Source organism: Haematobia irritans, chromosome 1 (assembly GCF_050003625.1).
Source record: "Haematobia irritans isolate KBUSLIRL chromosome 1, ASM5000362v1, whole genome shotgun sequence".
Lineage (NCBI taxonomy): Eukaryota > Metazoa > Arthropoda > Insecta > Diptera > Muscidae > Haematobia > Haematobia irritans.
The window spans coordinates 248,913,754-248,933,648 of NC_134397.1; the positions used below are offsets into that span (position 1 = coordinate 248,913,754).

At 37.9% G+C, this 19,895-nt stretch overlaps 1 protein-coding gene across 4 annotated transcripts in view; it reads right to left on the minus strand.

Annotated features, from left to right (window-relative positions):
- shf (WNT inhibitory factor 1) overlaps positions 1–4,401 on the minus strand; it is a 46,753-nt gene extending 42,352 nt beyond the window's left edge. For 2 of the 4 annotated variants that reach the window (XM_075288598.1, XM_075288592.1), the window contains exons 1-2: positions 4,353–4,401; positions 4,141–4,281 (exon numbers count right to left, since the gene is read on the minus strand). The gene's annotated coding sequence lies outside the window, so the exon portion shown is untranslated. Of the gene's footprint in view, positions 1–3,799; positions 3,949–4,140 lie in introns of those variants that run through there. The other 2 variants (XM_075288594.1, XM_075288596.1) reach the window with 2 other exon arrangements.
- Positions 4,402–19,895: the final 15,494 nt, after the last annotated feature.

Sequence of the window (19,895 nt, forward strand, 5' to 3'; positions counted from 1 at the left end):
CCTCAAGAAGTGAAGTCGGTCTATATGGAGGCATTACCAAATGGGCCGGTAAAAACTTAATCCGATACACGTTTTTGTGAGCCTAAAATACCAGAATATTTACAATTTCAGGCAAATCAGATAAAAACTACGGTTTCTAGAAACCCAAGGAGTTAAATCGAGAGATCGTTCTTATGGGGGCAATACTAAAATATGGACCGATACTCACCGTTTTGGGCACACCTCTTTATGACCCGAAAATACCTCTAGATTTCCAATTTCAGGCAAATAGGATAAAAACTTCGGATTCTAGAAGCCCAAGAAGTAAAATCGGTCTATATGGGGGCTATACCAAAATATGGACCGATACTCACCATTTTCGGCACACCTTTTTATGCTCCTAAAATACCTCTAGATTTCCAATTTCAGTCAAATTGGATAAAAACTACGGTTTCTATAAGCCCAAGACCCCAAATCGGGAGGTCATTTTATATGGGGACCATACCAAAACATGGACCGATACTCACAATTTTTGGCACACGTATTTGTGGTCCTACAATACCTCTAGATTTCAAATTTCAGGTAAATTGAATAAAAACTGCGGTTTCTATAAGCCCAAGAAGTGAAATCGGTCTATATGGGGGCTATAACAAAACATGGACCGATACTTACCATTTTTGGTTTCTATAAACCCAAGAAGTAAAATCGGTCTATATGGGGGCTATACCAAAACATGGACCGATACTTAACATTTTTGGCACACCTCTTTATGGTCATAAAATACCTCTAGATTTCAAATTTCATGCAAATTGGATAAAAACTACGATTTCTATAGGCCCAAGACCCCAAATCGGGTGGTCGGTTTATATGGGGACTATATCAAAACCTGGACCGATATAGCCCATCTGCGAACTTGACCTGCCTGCAGACAAAAGACGAATTTGTGCAAAATTTCAGCACGATTGCTTCATTATAGAAGACTGTAGTGTGATTACAACAGACGGACAGACGGACATTGTTATATCGTCTTAGAATTTCTCCCTGATCAAGAATATATATACTTTATATAGTCGGAAATCGATATTTCGATGTGTTACAAACGGAATGACAAACTTATTATACCCCCGTCACCATTCTATGGTGGTGGGTATAAAAAGGGTGTATACACACAAAAAAAAATTGTTTCTGATTCAATCACGAAATTAATTGTTACAATTAATTTTTATACCCTCCACCATAGGATGGGGGTATATTAACTTTGTCATTCCGTTTGTAACACAATCGAAATATTGATCTAAGACCCCATAAAGTATATATATTCTGGGTCGTGGTGAAATTCTGAGTCGATCTGAGCATGTCCGTCCGTCCGTCTGTTGAAATCACGCTAACTTCCGAACGAAACAAGCTATCGACTTGAAACTTGGCACAAGTAGTTGTTATTGATGTAGGTCGGATGGTATTGCAAATGGGCCATATCGGTCCACTTTTACGTATAGCCCCCATATAAACCGATCCCCCGATTTGGCTTGCGGAGCCTCTAAGAGAAGCAAATTTCATCCGATCCGGCTGAAATTTGGTACATGGTGGTAGTATATCGTCTCTAACAACCATGCAAAAATTGATCCACGTCGGTCCATAATTATATATAGACCCCATATAAACCGATCCCCCGATTTGGCTTGTAGAGCCTCTAAGAGAAACAAATTTCATCCGATCCGGCTGAAATTTGGTACATGATGTTAGTATATGGTCTCTAATGACCATGCAAAAATTGATCCACGTCGGTCCATAATTATATATAGCCCCCATATAAACCGATCACCAGATTTGACCTCCGGAGACTCTTGGAATACCAAAATTCATCTGATTCAGTCGAAATTTGGTACGTGATGTTAATATATGACCTCAAACACCCATGCAAAAATTGGTCGATATCGGTCCATAATTATATATAGGCCCCATATAAACCGATCCCCAGATTTGACCTCCGGAGCATCTTGGAAGAGCAAAATTCTTCCCATTCGGTTGAAATTTGGTACGTGATGTTATTATATGGTATCCAACAACCATGCAGGAATTGGTTCCTATCAGTCCATAAACCGATCGCCAGATTTGACCTCCGGTGCCTTTTGGAGAAGCAAAAATTATCCGATCTGGTTGAAATTTGGTACGTGGTGGTAGTATATGATATTTAACAACCATGCCAAAATGGTCCACATCAGCCCATAATCATTTATAGCCCCCATATAAACCGATCCCGAGATTTGGTTTTGGAGCCTCTTAGGTTAAAGGTTAGGTTAAAGTGGCAGCCCGATTAAATTTCAGGCTCACATAGATTATTCAGTCCATTGTGATAGGTTAGGTTAGGTTAAAGTAGGTTGGAGCCTCTTGGAGGAGCAAATTTCATCCGAGTGAGTTGAAACTTGTGGAAGTTTCTACGCAATCCATGGTGGAGGGTACATAAGATTCGGCCTGGCCGAACTTACGGCCGTATATACTTGTTTTAATTGAAATGTCTTCAATCACGAAAATGGTATCAATCACAGTTTTAATTAGGAATAAAAAAAATATTTGATTAAAAAATTCATTGATTTGATTTTAAGATTTCAATAAATTTTTTTATTGATTCAATTAAAAATTTAATTGGTGTTGATTGCAAAACTCAATTAATGTTATTTTTAATAAAAACGCAACTATTTTCAACTACTTTCTTATCTGACTTTGTGTTTGTTTGAAATACATTTTTGTTTAAAAATTGAAAAAATTTCCAGCACTTTTTATAACTGACTTAGTCTTCCGAATTTGATTAAAAAGTTAATTGTATCAATTAATCGTTTAATTGAAAAAAATTTCAACTTCAATCAACTTTTTAATTGGAAAGGTTAGGTGGCTGCCCGATGTATCAGGCTCACTTAGACTATTCAGACCATTGTGATACCACATTGGTGAAATTCTCTCTTATCACTGAGTGCTCAGAAATGTCACCAACATTACTGAGGTGGGATAATCCACCGCGAAGCTGGAATCGAACCCACGCCCTTGTGTATGCAAGGCGGGCATGCTGACCATTGCACCACGGTGGCTCCCAATTTAATTTTTTAATTGGAAATATTTTGGTGATATTTTTTCTGTTTAGTAGGTCATTGGGCATTTTCGGGATAATTCTAATTCTTTAAATTTTGTCTAGTGCTATATGTTGTTTGTTATTAAAAATGAATTAAAACAAATTGGCTTAATGTAATCAAATTTTTTGATGCTGTAGTTTGTTTTCACTATTTTTTTTAATCCAGAACTTTTCGGGAAAACGAAGGGAAATCCTTGGAATATTTTCATTTGAAATATTGGATTTTGTTTTCATAATGCAAAAGACCCGAACAATTTGGTAATGTTGGTTATTTAGATTTTGGGACTCATTTCCTTGGGGCCCACCATTTCAATGTTTTTCATATATAAAAATCAAATACCTAATTTCTCGAACAATACGTCCCATCTGGCAACACTAGCTTTAAACAAAGCTTGCAGTTTACAGTGCTTTTTACTCTAATTTCCGTTTTGTAATGGTATCATCGTTAAAGATCAATCACTCTCACACCCCAAATACATACACACACACGTACTCACACACTCGATATAGATATCAAATGGCAGTTCTCACAATTTACAAATTAACCTCGTTGTTGAAATTGTTGTTATTGTGTTTTTGATTTTCTCACTGCTCTCGATGGCAAAACAACGGACAAAGCAGTTGTAACTAATTTGAATGTCTACAAACAGATGTAAAATGCTAAACAAAACACACCTCATTAACTTTTTTTATTACCCTATTAATGCCTAGCCCAGCAGCCGCAGAAGCTGTAACTGTAGCAGGCCTAGCTCTGCTTGATTCTTGGATCGCGCTGGAGATGACCAAAGTAATAGGCCACAAAAAAACAGAAACAGAGATGGTGACAATCTCGTTGATAGGTGTTGACAATAAAGATGACGATGTTTAGTAGTAGATGTCGTTGAGGATAATGATGAGGCAAATTTGGTGGTGATGATGATGATGGTGTTACACCATTCAAGATTTCCAATTGTATTTTGATTTTTTTTTTTTGTGAAAACAAATTCTTCGATCACTTTAGTTTTACGCATGAACAGAAAAACTCTTTTTCTACTTGCCTTTTGTTTTGTATTTTTTTTTTTCGTTTGAAATAACCACACTTAAATGATCTCTTAACTGCTGACCCGACTAATTGGTCAAGACACTCCACTTAGCACTTAAATTCTCACTTTGTAAGGAACACTAGAAAGATAAAACATCTGGATGGGGACTTTTTTTAATTTTAGCCAACTCTTTTTTTTTCTTCTTCTTTTTGTTGTATTTTTATTACCGACTAAGATGCTCACAGACGACCGCTTTGCGATCTTTCCAAATCGAACTTAAAATGAAACTGATTTGAATTGCGCCAACCAACCAACCAAAAAAAATCCAATGATCGATCGAACGATTGCTTCAGTGCTGCCGCTACTACTTCAATCGAAGTATTTTGCTTCATTTTCACAAAATTTACTTCGTCACTCCTTCTTCCAAAAATCTGCTTCACTTTTTGTTCTGCTTAAAATTTTTAATTTTTTTATTTTTTTTTTTACGATGAACATAGCGGTTTTAATCATTGAATTATTAACCGATGTGGACCAATTTTTGCATAGGTGTTAGAGACCATATACTTACACCATGTACCAAATTTCAGCCGGATCGGATGAAATTTGGTTCTCTTAGAGGCTCCGCAAGCCAAATCGGGGGATCAGTTTATATGGGGGCTATATATAATTATGGACCGATGTGGACCAATTTTTACATGATTGTTAGAGATCATATGCTGAAACCATGTACCAAATTTCAGCTGGATCGAATGAAATTTGCTTCTCTTAGAGTCCCCGCAAGCTAAATTTCAGGGTCCGTTTATATGGGGGCTATACGTAAAAGTGGACCGATATGGCCCATTTGCAATACCAATCCGACCTACATCAATAACAACTACTTGTGCCAAGTTTCAAGTCGATAGCTTCTTTCGTTCGGAAGTTAGCGTGATTTCAACAGACGCACGGACGGACGGACATGCTCAGATCGACTCAGAATTTCACCCAGAATATATATACTTTATGGGGTCTGAGAGCAATATTTCGATGTGTCACAAACGGAATGACAAAGTTAATATACCCCCATCCTATGGTGGAGGATATAATAAAATGAATTCTATTGTTTTGTTTTAAAAATGTATGCTACTTCAATTTTATTCAATCTACTCCACTTTTTTCCAAAATCTACTTCACTCAATTTTTCACTAGCGGCAGCACTGGATTGCTTCAATGGATTGGTTTGATATGCAACACTGTTCACACCATGTTTGAAGAAGGTTTGAAGAAGATACAAAATTTAACCAGTAGAGGTAGAAATTGTGGGTAGATGATGGTGGCCTTTTTTGGGCATTTAATCAATTTCTGTTTTAGTATAGTCAGTGGTGCCATATGTAGTGTGACCAGATCTAAAAAAAATGTTGCAGCTAAACCAAACTTAAATTAATGCTTAACAAGCAAGGAAAGTCTGGAGTCAGGTGGAGCCGACTATAATAAAGGGTGATTCTTTTGAGGTTAGGATTTTCATGCATTAGTATTTGACAGATCACGTGGGATTTCAGACATGGTGTCAAAGAGAAAGATGCTCAGTATGCTTTGACATTTCATCATGAATAGACTTACTAACGAGCAACGCTTGCAAATCATTGAATTTTATTACCAAAATCAGTGGCAGAAAATCCGCTTTTTTATCGACAAATTTTGTTCAGCGATGAGGCTCATTTCTGGTTGAATGGCTACGTAAATAAGCAAAATTGCCGCATTTGGAGTGAAGAGCAACCAGAAGCCGTTCAAGAACTGCCCATGCATCCCGAAAAATGCACTGTTTGGTGTGGTTTGTACGCTGGTGGAATCATTGGACCGTATTTTTTCAAAGATGCTGTTGGACGCAACGTTACGGTGAATGGCGATCGCTATCGTTCGATGCTAACAAACTTTTTGTTGCCAAAAATGGAAGAACTGAACTTGGTTGACATGTGGTTTCAACAAGATGGCGCTACATGCCACACAGCTCGCGATTCTATGGCCATTTTGAGGGAAAACTTCGGAGAACAATTCATCTCAAGAAATGGACCGGTAAGTTGGCCACCAAGATCATGCGATTTGACGCCTTTAGACTATTTTTTGTGGGGCTACGCCAAGTCTAAAGTCTACAGAAATAAGCCAGCAACTATTCCAGCTTTGGAAGACAACATTTCCGAAGAAATTCGGGCTATTCCGGCCGAAATGCTCGAAAAAGTTGCCCAAAATTGGACTTTCCGAATGGACCACCTAAGACGCAGCCGCGGTCAACATTTAAATGAAATTATCTTCAAAAAGTAAATGTCATGGACCAATCTAACGTTTCAAATAAAGAACCGATGAGATTTTGCAAATTTTATGGGTTTTTTGTTAAAAAAAGTTATCAAGCTCTTAACAAATCACCCTTTATAAAGCTAATCAGGGAAAAGCCTGGATTCTGGAAATCTAGAAATTTTATTTTTATGGAAAATTTTGTCATAATTTTATTTCCATAGAAAATTTCGTCAAAATTTTATTTGTATAGAAAATTTTGTCAAAATGTTGTTATACCCTCCACCATAGGATGGGGGTATATTAACTTTGTCATTCCGTTTGTAACACATCGAAATATTGCTCTAAGACCCCATAAAGTATATATATTCTGGGTCGTGGTGAAATTCTGAGTCGATCTAAGCATGTCCGTCCGTCTGTCCGGCTGTCCGTCCGTCTGTGGAAATCACGCTAACTTCCGAACGAAACAAGCTATCGACTTGAAACTTGGCACAAGTAGTTGTTATTGATGTAGGTCGGATGGTATTGAAAATGGGCCATATCGGACGACGTTTACGTATAGCCCCCATATAAACCGATCCCCAAATTTGGCTTGGGGAGCCTCCCGGAGCAGCAAAATTCATCCGATCCGGTTGAAATTTGGTACGTGGTCTTAGTATACGGTCTCTAACAACCATGCAAAAATTGGTCCATATCGGTCCATAATTAAATATAGCCCCCATATAAACCGATCCCCAGATTTGACCTCCGGAGCCTCTTGGAGGGGCAAAATTCATCCGATCCGATTGAAATTTGGTACCTGATGTAAGTATATGGTCTCTAACAACCATGCAAAAATTGGTCCATATCGGTCCATAATTATATATAGCCCCCATATAAACCGATCCCCAGATTTGACCTCCGGAGACTTTTGGAGGGGCAAAATTCATCCGATCCGGTTGAAATTTGGTGCCTGATGTTAGTATACGGCCTCTAACTACCATGCAAAAATTGGTCCATATCGGTCCATAATTATATATAGCTCCCATATAAACCGATCCCCAGATTTGACCACCGGAGCCTCTTGGAGGAGCAAAATTCATCCGATCCGGTTGAAATTTAGTACATGGTCTTAGTATACGGTTTTTAACAACCATGCAAAAATTGGTCCATATCGGTCCATAATTATATATAGCTCCCATATAAACCGATCCCCAGATTTGACCTCCGGAGCCTCTTGGTGGGGCAAAATTCATCCGATCCGGTTGAAATTTGGTACCTGATGTTAGTTTATTGTCAACATTTTATTTCTATAGAAATTTTTGTCAAAATTGCATTGCTATAGAAAATTTTGTCAAATTTTTATTTCTATAGAAAATTTTGTCAACATTTTATTTCTATAGAAAATTTTGTCAAGTTTTTATTTCTATAGAAAATTTTGTCAAATTTTTATTTCTATAGAAAATTTTGTCAAAATTTTATTTCTATAGAAATTTTTGTCAAGGTTTCATTTCTATAGAAAATTTTGTCAAAATTTTATTTCTATAGAAAATTTTTGTCAAACTAGATTATATACGTATTTAATCGGCCTTTTTTTGTTTAATATATACCCCGTATGGGCTAACTTACAATTTAGAAGACAGCGTTAAAAAGTTTTACGATACCTTGCCATCGGCAAGTGTTATCGCAACCCAAGTAATTCGATTGTGGATGACAGCCTTTAGTAGAAGTTCCTACGCAATCCATGGTGGAGGGTACATAAGATTCGGCCGGGCCGAACTTACGGCCGTATATACTTGTTAAAATTTTATTTCTATAAAAAAAAATGCAATATTTTATTTCTTTATTTCTTTATTTCTATTTTGTCAAATTTTATTTCCGTAGAAAATTTTGTCGTAATTTTATTTCCGTAGAAATGTTGTCAAAATTTTATTTCTATAGAAAATTTTGTCAACATTTTATTACTATAGAAAATTTTGTCAAAATTGTATTACGATAGAAAATTTTGTCAAAATTTTATTTCTATAGAAAATTTTGTCAAAATGTCATTGCTATATAAAATTTTGTCAAAATTTTATTTCTATAGAAAATTTTGTCAAAATTTTATTTCTGTAGAAAATTTTGACAAAATTTTATTTCTCTAGAAAATTTTTTCATAATTTTGTTATTTTAAGAAAAATGTTTGCAAAATTTTATTTTTATAGAACATTTTGGTAAAATTTTATTTCTATAAATTTTTTTTTGCACAATTTTATTTCTATAGAAAATGTTGTCAAAATTTCATTGCTATAGAAAATTTGGTCAAAATTTTATTTCTATAGAAATTTTTTTTCAAAATTTTATTTCTATAGCAAATTTTGTCAACATTTTATTTCTATAGAAATTTTTTTCAAAATTTTATTTCTATAGAAAATTTTTTCAAAATTTTATTTCTATGGAAAATTTCGTCAACATTTTATTTCTATGGAAAATTTCGTCAACATTTTATTACTATAGAAAATTTTATCAAAATTTTATTACGATAGAAAATTTTGTCAAAATTTTATTACGATAGAAAATTTTGTCAAAATTTTATTTCTATAGAAAATTTTGTCAAAATTTTGCTTCTATGAAAAATGTTTGCAAAATTTTATTTTTATAGAAAATTTTTTCATAATTTTGCTTCTATGAAAAATGTTTGCAAAATTTTATTTTTATAGAACATTTTGGTAAAATTTTATTTCTATAAAAATTTATTTGCATAATTTTATTTCTATAGAAAATTTTTTTCAAAATTTTATTTCTATAGAAAATTGTGTCCAAATTTTTCTCTATAGAAAATTTTGACATAATTTTATTTCCATAAGAAATTTTTTCAAAATTTTATTTCTATGGAAAATTTCGTCAAAATTTTATTTCTATAGAAAAATTTGTTAAAATTTTATTTCTGTAGAAAATTTTATCATAATTTTATGTCTGTAGAAAATTTTGTCAAAAATTTATTCCTTTAGAAAATTTTTTCAAAATTGTATTTCTATAGAAAATTTTGTCAAAATGTTATTTCTATAGAAACTTTTTATTTTTAAAAGAAAATTTTGTCAAAAATTTATTTCTATAGAAAATTTTGTCATAATATTATTTCCGTAGAAAATTTTGTCAAAATTTTATTTCTATAGAAAATGTTGTCAAAATTTTATTCCTGTAGAAAATTTTGTCATAATTTTATTTCCGTAGAAAATTTTGTCAAAATTTTATTTCTATAGAAAATTTTGTCAAAATTTTATTCCTATAGAAAATTTTGTCATAATTTTATTTCTGTAGAAAATTTTGTTAAAATTTTATTTCTATAGAAAATTTTGTCAACATTTTTTTTTTATAGAAAATTTTGTCAAAATTTTATTTGATAATTTTCTCTCACGCCAACACGCCAACAAATTTAACATCGGGAAGCAAACCGTTTAACTGACCTTCTTGAGGTTTCTTAAAATCTATATATTTTTAAGAAACCTTCCGTCGTTGCAGGTTTACAGAGAAAACTATTAAAAAGTTTGGCTTGTTTAGCTATTATTTGTTTGGCAACACGTTTTGTATTAATTTGACGATGAATCGTCTTAGAAACGTGCAACCCTTGTATAAAGATTTCATGCATTTGTCTGAATTCGAAAGTTTCTATAGTTCTTTAAACATCACCCCTTAGACAGATAGAGGCCTAAAACATAGATACACGGTGAATATAAGAAGTCGAGTTTTTCGCTGCATTTTAAGAAAATAATTCGTTGTATAAGCTAAATGTGTTAGTTGTGATACCAACCCTATGCAGAATGATAATTACATTTCTCGATATTAGGAAGATTGTCAATTCAACATATATGGTGTCATCTGTATATCAACTATGTCATTAGTAACGTAGCAATTCACAATTGTCGTACAGTGGTCGTTGGACTTGCTAAGGCAAGATATAACCAAACTACAAGACTATTACAATTGTAACTTAATACATTTATTTTACTTAGATCACCCTACAAGACTACCAATAACACAACGAAACGTGACCATTTATATTAAGACACAGGTTTGTCATTGCTAAACTGAAACACAGATGTCTCTGCCATCACAATCGTATGGAGTTTGCGTCGATTGCCACTGAGTCTCGCAGGCGATATTAGCTAGAGCTTTGAATGCAAGTTGAACTCAACTATTTTCTATTGCTGGTATATGTCGGTTTGTGGCAACACTAATTACTTGAAAATAAGTATTTGCCACATTTGAAACCGATATCAAAACTGGTTTGAATTCTAACCTACTAGAAAGAATGGTGTTCATTTAATTTTCGACACGTTAGCTATTTTCCATTGCATTGAGATATGTGTCCGTGCTGAGATTAGTACAATAATTACTCAGTAGATGGCGATGAAGATAGAATTTTTAGGCAAAATAAATAAAAATAAAAGTCATGACTTTTTATACCCATTACCATAGAATGACACTTTACCACATTTAATTTCATGTTATTCGTTAAATAAATTGTTATGTTATTGTGAATCGAGGAAACGTCACTTTATCCAAATGCGATCTGCACTGACGAGAAGTAAAGTTTTCGTGACACAAACACCTTCCCCTTCCTGTGAAATCTTCGTCGGACAAACTCTTTCCTCATTCGCCTGCGAAGTATAATCTTCGTCGGATAAACTCTTCCCTCGTTTGTCTGTGATGTATAATTTTCGTGAGACCAACTCCTTCCTCCGTGCCTGCGCAATAATCTTTGTCAGGCACGCGCATTCTCCCGCGCCTTCGAAGCAAAATCTTCGTCGGACAAACTCTTTCCCTCATTTGCCTCAGAAGTATAGTCTTCGTCAGACACACGCTTTCTCCCCGCCCCTGCGAAGATGGCCAAGTAGGTAATACCGAATTTTATTTGGAGCCGAGTAAATCCCAGCCTCAAATAAAATGAACCAAACCTCTGAAGAGGATCGTACTATCTTCGTTGGACAAACTCCTACCCCCTTTGGTCGTGAAGTATAATCTTCGTTGGACAAGCTCTTCCCCAGTTTGCCTTCGCGTCAAACTGCTTCCCTTCCGCATCAACGAAACAAAGTCTTCGTGTCACAAACACCTTCCCCTTCCTGTGAAATCTTCGTCGGGCAAACTCTTTACACAATTTGTCTTCGTCGGAAAAACTCTTCCCTAATTTGTCTTCGAGACAAACTGCTTCCCTTCCGCATCAGCGAAGTAAAATCTTCGTGACAGAAATCCTTTCCTCTTCCTGCGAAATCTTCGTCAGGCAAACTCTTTCCTCATTCGTCTGCGAAGTATAATCTTCGTCGGGCAAACTCTTCCCCCAATTTGTCTGCGATGTATAATTTTCGTGAGACCAACTCCTTCCTCCGTGCCTGCACTATATAAATTTTGACAGACACACGCCTTCTCTCGGCGCCTTCGAAGTAAAATCTTCGTCGGACAAACTCTTTCCCTCATTTGCTGCGAACAAACTCCTACCCTCTTTGGTCGTGAAGTATAATCTTCGTTGGACAAGCTTTTCCCCAATTTGCCTTCGCGACAAACTGCTTCCCTTCCGCATCAACGAAGCAAAATCTTTGTGACACAAACACCTTGTCCTTCCTGTGAAATCTTCGTCGGGCAAACTCTTTCCACAATTTGTCTTCGTCGGACAAACTCTTCCCTAATTTGCTTTCGAGACAAACTGCTTCCCTTCCCCATCAGCGAAGTAAAATCTTCGTGACACAAACACTTTACTCATTCGCCTGCGAAGTACAATCTTCGTCGGATAAACTCTTCCCTAATTTGTCTGCGATGTATAATTTTCGTGAGACCAACTCCTTCCCCCGTGCCTACACAATATAATTTTTGTCAGGCACACGCCTTCTCTCCGCGCATTCGAAGTAAAATCTTCACTATTTCCCTCATTTGCCTGCGAAGTATAGTCTTCGTCAGACACACGCTTTCTCCCCGCCCCTGCGAAGATGGCCAAGTAGGTAATACCGAATTTTATTTGGAGCCGAGTAAATCCCAGCCTCAAATAAAATGAACCAAACCTCTGAAGAGGATCGTACTATCTTCGTTGGACAAACTCCTACCCCCTTTGGTCGTGAAGTATAATCTTCGTTGGACAAGCTCTTCCCCAGTTTGCCTTCGCGTCAAACTGCTTCCCTTCCGCATCAACGAAACAAAGTCTTCGTGTCACAAACACCTTCCCCTTCCTGTGAAATCTTCGTCGGGCAAACTCTTTACACAATTTGTCTTCGTCGGAAAAACTCTTCCCTAATTTGTCTTCGAGACAAACTGCTTCCCTTCCGCATCAGCGAAGTAAAATCTTCGTGACAGAAATCCTTTCCTCTTCCTGCGAAATCTTCGTCAGGCAAACTCTTTCCTCATTCGTCTGCGAAGTATAATCTTCGTCGGGCAAACTCTTCCCCCAATTTGTCTGCGATGTATAATTTTCGTGAGACCAACTCCTTCCTCCGTGCCTGCACTATATAAATTTTGACAGACACACGCCTTCTCTCGGCGCCTTCGAAGTAAAATCTTCGTCGGACAAACTCTTTCCCTCATTTGCTGCGAACAAACTCCTACCCTCTTTGGTCGTGAAGTATAATCTTCGTTGGACAAGCTTTTCCCCAATTTGCCTTCGCGACAAACTGCTTCCCTTCCGCATCAACGAAGCAAAATCTTTGTGACACAAACACCTTCCCCTTCCTGTGAAATCTTCGTCGGGCAAACTCTTTTCCCAATTTGTCTTCGTCGGAAAAACTCATCCTATTTGCCTGCGAAACAAACTGCTTCCCTTCCCCATCAGCGAAGTAAAATCTTCGTGACACAAAAACTTTCCTCTTCCTGCGAAATCTTCGTTAGACAAATCTTTCCTCATTCGCCTGCGTAGTATAATCTTCGTCGGATAAACTCTTCCCCAATTTGTCTGCGATGTATAATTTTCGTGAGACCAACTCCTTCCACCGCGCCTGCACAATATAATTTTTGTCAAGCAGACGCATTCTCCTCGCGCCTTCGAAGTAAAATCTTCTTCGGACAAACTCTTTCCCGCATTTGCCTGCGAAGTATAGTCTTCGTCAGACACACGCTTTCTCCCCGCGCCTGCGAAGATGACCAAGTAAGTAATACCGAATTTTATTTGGAGCCGAGTAAATCCCAGCCTCAAATAAAACTAACTAAACCTCTGAAGAGGATCGTACTATCTTCGTTGGATAAACTCCTACCCCCTTTGGCTGTAACAAATAATCTTCGTCGGACAAACTCTTCTCCTATTTGCCTTCGAGACAAACTGCTTCCCTTCCGCATCAACGAAGTAAAATCTTCGTGACACAAACACTTTCCCCTTCCTGTGAAATCTTCGTTGGACAAACTCTTTCCTCATTCGTCTGCGATGTATTAACTTCGTCGGAAAAACTCTTCCCTAATTTGTCTGCGATGTATAATTTTCGTGAGACCAACTCCTCCCACCGTGCCAGCACAATATAATTTTTTTCAGGCACACGCCTTCTCCCCGCGCCTTCGAAGTAAAATCTTCTGCGGACAAACTCTTTCCCTCATTTGCCTGCGAAGTATAGTCTTCGTCAGGTACACGCCCCCTCCCAGCACCTGCGAAAATCGCCAAGGAATTTTAGTTGGAGCCGAGTAAATCGCAGGCTCAAATAAAATTAACTAAATCTCTGAAGAGGATCACCGCACTATCTTCGTTGGACAAAATCCTCCCTCCTTTGACTGCGAACTACAATCGCCGTCAGACAAACTACGAAGTATAATCTTCGTCAGACACAAGCCTTCTCCCAGCGCCTGAGAAGTAAAATCTTCGTCGGACAAACTCTTGTCCAACTTGCCTGTGATGCGCCCAACTTGCCTGCGCGTCACCGAAGTATAATCTTCGTGAGAAATACTATTTCCCTGCGCCTGCGAATTTTCGTCAGATACACGCCTTCTTACCGCGCCTGCGATGTATAATCTTCGTCAGAAAAACTGCTTACCCTCCGAGTCGGTCAATTAGAATCTTCTCCACAATATCCGATATTCCCTTTATCACCAGCCGTATAGTGAAAACATATCGTTGCAAGGCACTTAATGCAAGTGGGAGTCTCGGTCTTTTGCATGTCTACGAATCTGGCAGATTTGACACGAATTTTTTTGGGATTACCCGGACGGGATGATTTAAGTCTCAACCCTTTTCGTTATATTCGCTCAACTCTTCGTCAGACAAACTGCTTCCTCTCTGTATTAAGGAAGTATAATCTTCGTGAGACAAACTCCTTCCCCAGCGACTGGGATATGCGCCTTCTTACCGCGCCTGCGATATATAATCTTTGTCAGAAAAACTGCTGGCCCTTCCGGGTAAGCGAAGTATCATCTTTTTCATACCCAGTCCACGATATTCGATATTTAGTGAAAACATGTCGCAAGTCATTCAATGGAAATGGGACTCTCACCCTTGGCATGCCTACGAATGACACGAATTTTCTTGGGACGGGATGATTTAAGTCTCAACTCTTTCGTAATATTCGATCAACTCATTTTGCATATGGCTGCCAGGAGCTAAATCGCATTGAAGCACAGTTAGTTGGTCCTATTTCTCAACGAATAAATATAGCAAAGAATTGAAATTTCACATAAACCTTCACAAAGGTAACCTAAAATGTTCCATAGCCTTAATTATCCCTAACGGACAGAGATACGAGAACGCTTTGAATAAACACCAAACATTTTCGGAACATATCACCTCAAGTCATCCACTTCATGTGTAAAAGGAGTTGACCACGATTTGTACAAATGGAACATTTGTGAAAAGTACACAAACATTGTTGATGATTATTGGAAGCAATGCTCAGAGAATTTAGAAACAGAAAAGAAAACAGAAAAGTGTTTAAGATACTCCTCTTGACGTCACTGGCATTTGCAGCAGCGATTCTGTAGATGGTTCATAGCATCGAAGTCCAAAAGTACATAGTGAGAATATCATCCAAGAAGTCTATCTCTTCCAAAGGAGTCAGGAAGGAGTGTATATGGTATTCAATTCACATTCGTGAGTTTTGTGTTTTTTTTTGTTGCGCGCACATTATTTTTTTTTTCTCGACGCCATCGTATTTGGGAGTTGTATTCGGTGGTGCTAGTGCATTGTGAACCATAATTATGGTTATTAATCGACTTGGAAATTGGCTGCTAATTTGCAGTTTAGTTGGAAATCCTGGCCGTTGGCTGGCAATTTAGAAATAAATTATAGCTTGAAAATAAACAAGAGCCACAACAGAAAAAAAGAACACCAGAGTAAGTAACTAAGTAAGCGAGCGATTGAGTGAACAGCATATCCACAATGAGATGAGATGTACACCTTAAATAAATGCAACATGAGCTGAAAACTATTGAATATGTTCTCTGCGTCCTCCACCCGTTTCATCTCAATGGAATTCTGCTATGCCAGACATTTCATATTTGTACAATGTTTTTAAGACAAATGTTTGCTCGTTCCCTGCCAAAGACTTTGAGTTTTTATTTTCAACTCCAGTCTACTGACATCGAGCTGTAATGCGCGACTGGTGTAATTTGTTCCAACTGTAAAGCGTAGCCAAAGGAACACCTCACAACCACCACTACCACTATCACCACCACTACTACTATGATCAATATTCCTTCTAATGTGTTGGGAATATCATGAAGATATTCATCATTGTTACAGTACATTTCGCGGTTTTTGGAGATGCACAATTGGCCAGGTATAAAATTGCTAGAGGGGGCCTTTTTAGCGGCGTATACAGGTCCAATTCGATATATATTTTGGAATAAGGAGAACCTAGTCTCAAATCATGTAGGGGCACATGGATTCTACATTGACTCGATTTGATTTGCCAGAGGTGCGTATTTAGCGACAGAACTCTTACCTCATACGCCTTCGACTGACACACATTTTTTTCTCAGAGCCTGCAAATATCGCCAAGGAGGTAATTTTAGTTGGAGCCGAGTAAATCTCAGCTTCAAATAAAATTACCTAGGATTACCGGACAATCTTCGTTGGATAAACTCCTCCCTCCTTCACCCGCGCCTGCAAAGTATAATATTCTTCGGACATACCCTTCCCGAATTTGCCTTCCATGCATAATCTTCGTCAGACAAACTACTTCCCCTCCGCGTCAGCGAAGTATTTTCTTCGTAAGATACACACCTTCTACCCGTGCTTTCGAAGTAAAATCTTCGTCGGACAAATACTCATTTGTCAGCGTAGTATAGTCTTCGTCAGGTACACGCCTTCTCCCAGCGCTTGCAAAGAATCAATTCAACTTTATACGAGCATCGCCACAATGGAACAAGGGCAATCCTCTCTCCAATCAATTAGGAAAGATTGACTAAAATATTCACTCAATTATAGAAAACTCTGATAGTCGATTCATGTAGTTAGGGATTCTCCATCCGACGAAACCAAAAATGAAATTACCCTAGATCAGGGATGCAATTCGTGGTTAGGTTAGATTGAAAGATGATTCAAGCCTTATTTGGGTTGTTTTGAACTCTAACTTGTCCTTTTCTTCGTACCTTTCTCATACTCTAGGTGAACTTTAACATATTCCCCAATTTGGAAGAACGATTCCGCGAATATTTATTGCCAGGCTGTTGGATGAGATGTTGCAAAGCTTGGAAGAATTGGATTTCCTTAGGATAGGGGTTCGCAGCCCAAAAAGCTGAAAATTGACAGACACCGACGCTGATGTTTGAGCTATAAAGGAAGGAGTCCATACAGTGAGACACAAAGAATCAAAGTAACTTTCTGAATTCTTTTAACTGGGGATCGCCACCAGAGACATTAGAATCATATTTACTTATTGTCCGGGAAAAGGCTGTTGGATGAGGTGAGGCTTGGATGAATTGGATTTCCCTAGAATAGGGGTTCGAAGCCAGAAAACGGCCAGACTTCGACGCTGAAGTCGAAACTGTAAAGGAAGTGATAAGCAAATAAAGTTGCTTGTGGAATTCTTATAAGTGGGGATCGTCATAGATGACATTAATTCAGATATTGTCCTGTGAAGATTTTCTCTGCCCTATGGGCTTACTGAGTGGCTTGATCGACTAGTGGATGTCTGCAGCCTAATTCCCTAAAACTTATTGTCCTTATCAGAACATTCTTGAAGACTTTCTCCCCAGTCATGGCTGCCATAGGCATTTGTAAATGGAAGTGATAACGTTTTTCCGTTACTCAATCATTACTATGATAATTTTGACCACGTACGATAGTGTATACTAACCTCGTTTCTTAAGCTCAGTAACTTGGATGAATGGGTTTTTTTATATCTAATGCGGATGTTGATGCACGGAATTTGATCACCTCCTAGACCAAAATATTATTTTTGGATGGGAAGAAAACAACATTTTTGCCACCAAAAAGTTTTTTCTTGCCAAATTGAAAATGGTTGTCGAAATCAGCTACATAAAGTCCGAGAGAAAAGCATGTTTGCAACAAACACATTTCTTGTTAACTGTCTAAAAATAACATTTTGCTCTAGGAGGTGATTATAATCCTTCTCTGGGTATGCTGGGCAGAATACCTGTGAAGACTTTGGACAATAGGTTAGGTTAAAAGGTTAGATTGAAGTGGCAGCCTGATTATATTCAGGCTCACTTAGACTATTCAGTCCATTGTGACAGTAGTGTCAGTTCGATTCGATTGGATTACACAGAATATTTTTACTCTTCAATTTAAGCACTAAGATCTCCGTATCAACATTTCCCACACAGTGATCTTTGAATCCACGGTTCCTCCACGGAGTCCATCAGACCTACACACACTTTTCCCACGAGCCCTTTAGACATACAGTTCCACTACTTAGATCTTCGCCACTGTGGTACCATACCACTATCACTGTGGTATCATAAATGGCTAAATAGTCTAAGTAAACCTGAAATGTCGGGCCGCCACTATAACATACAGTTCCCATGCAGAGATCTTCGAATTTTTAGTTCCAGCTCCGTGAGTTCCTAACAAGTGAGTTCTTCGAATATTCCATTCCCCAGTGGATTCATTGAATCTATAGTTCTGCCACTCACATATTCAGATTTCAAGCCTAATCGCTAAAATCTCCGGGTATACAGTTCCCACTGAATTCTACTAATCTACGGTTCTAGATTTGTAAGGCTTCAAGTTTCACCACTCCTTATCTACAGTTTCCCCATTGACTTCTAGAGACCTACCGCTGAGCCTTCGAACCTACAATTACACCTACATTTTCACTAGTTTTCCGAATCAACAGTGAGATATTCAGATTACAAGTTTCATCACAATTCTAACACTGCTACGATATTCAAGTTTCACTAATAAGATCTATAGATCTACAGTTTTCCCACTGAGTTACTCGAATGTGTAATGCCGGTCGCACTCGGCTATAAAAAGGAGGTTCCTTGTCATTAAGCTCAACATGGAACCGGGCAGCACTAAGTGATAATTGAGAAGTTCCCCATTGTGGTATCACAATGGACTGAACGGTCTAAGTGAGTCTGAAATATCAGCTGCCACTATTCCCATCCTAACCTAATGTGTCCTGCGGTCTTAAAGTTCCACCACTGGGTTCTACTAATCTGCAGTCCCACCACTGGAATTTGTCCTCATTGAGTTCTGAGAGTTACACTTTTCCCGCTGTGCCTTCGAACCTACCTTTCCAGCACTAAGTTCTTCGAAACTAATGGTCTAAATCTGAGATAATATTCAGATTTCACGGTTCGTTGTCTGGGTTCTTAAAGTCTTAAGTTCCGCTACTAAGATTTTCAGACATCAGGTTTTAGCACGGAGTCCATCAGACCTGCACTTTTCCCGCAAGGCCTTCAGACTTGGAAGCCACCGTGGTGCAATGGTTAGCATGCCCGCCTTGCATACACAAGGTCGTGGGTTCGATTCCTGCTTCGACCGAACACCAAAAAGTTTTTCAGCGGTGGATTATCCCACTTCAGTAATGATGGTGACATTTCTGAGGGTTTCAAAGCTTCTCTAAGTGGTTTCACTGCAATGTGAAACGCCGTTCGGACTCGGCTATAAAAAGGAGGTCCCTAGTCATTGAGCTTAACATGGAATCGGGCAGCACTCAGTGATAAGAGAGAAGTTCACCAATGTGGTATCACAATGGACTGAATAGTCTAAGTGAGCCTGATACATCGGGCTGCCACCTAACCTAACCTAACCTAAGGCCTTCAGACTTAGAGTTCCACTGCTGAGATCTTTCATAGTTCGATCACAGACTTCTTTCGATCTATAGTTGTTCCACTATGTTCTTCGGATCTATAATTCTACCACTGAGATTTTCAAACTTCTTAAGATCTTCGGATCTCCAGTTTCATCAGTATGTTCTTTGAATTTATGATTTTTCCGACCTACGCTTTTCCTAATGTACCCTTCGGACCAACAGTTCCACCACTGGGTCATCCGAATCTGAAGTTCTGCCACTGAGATTTTCTGACTTTAATATTTAGCGCTAAGATCTCTGAATCCATAGGTCGCCCATAGAGTTACAGTTCCGCAACAAGTCCTTCAGTCCCATACATTTTCTAAT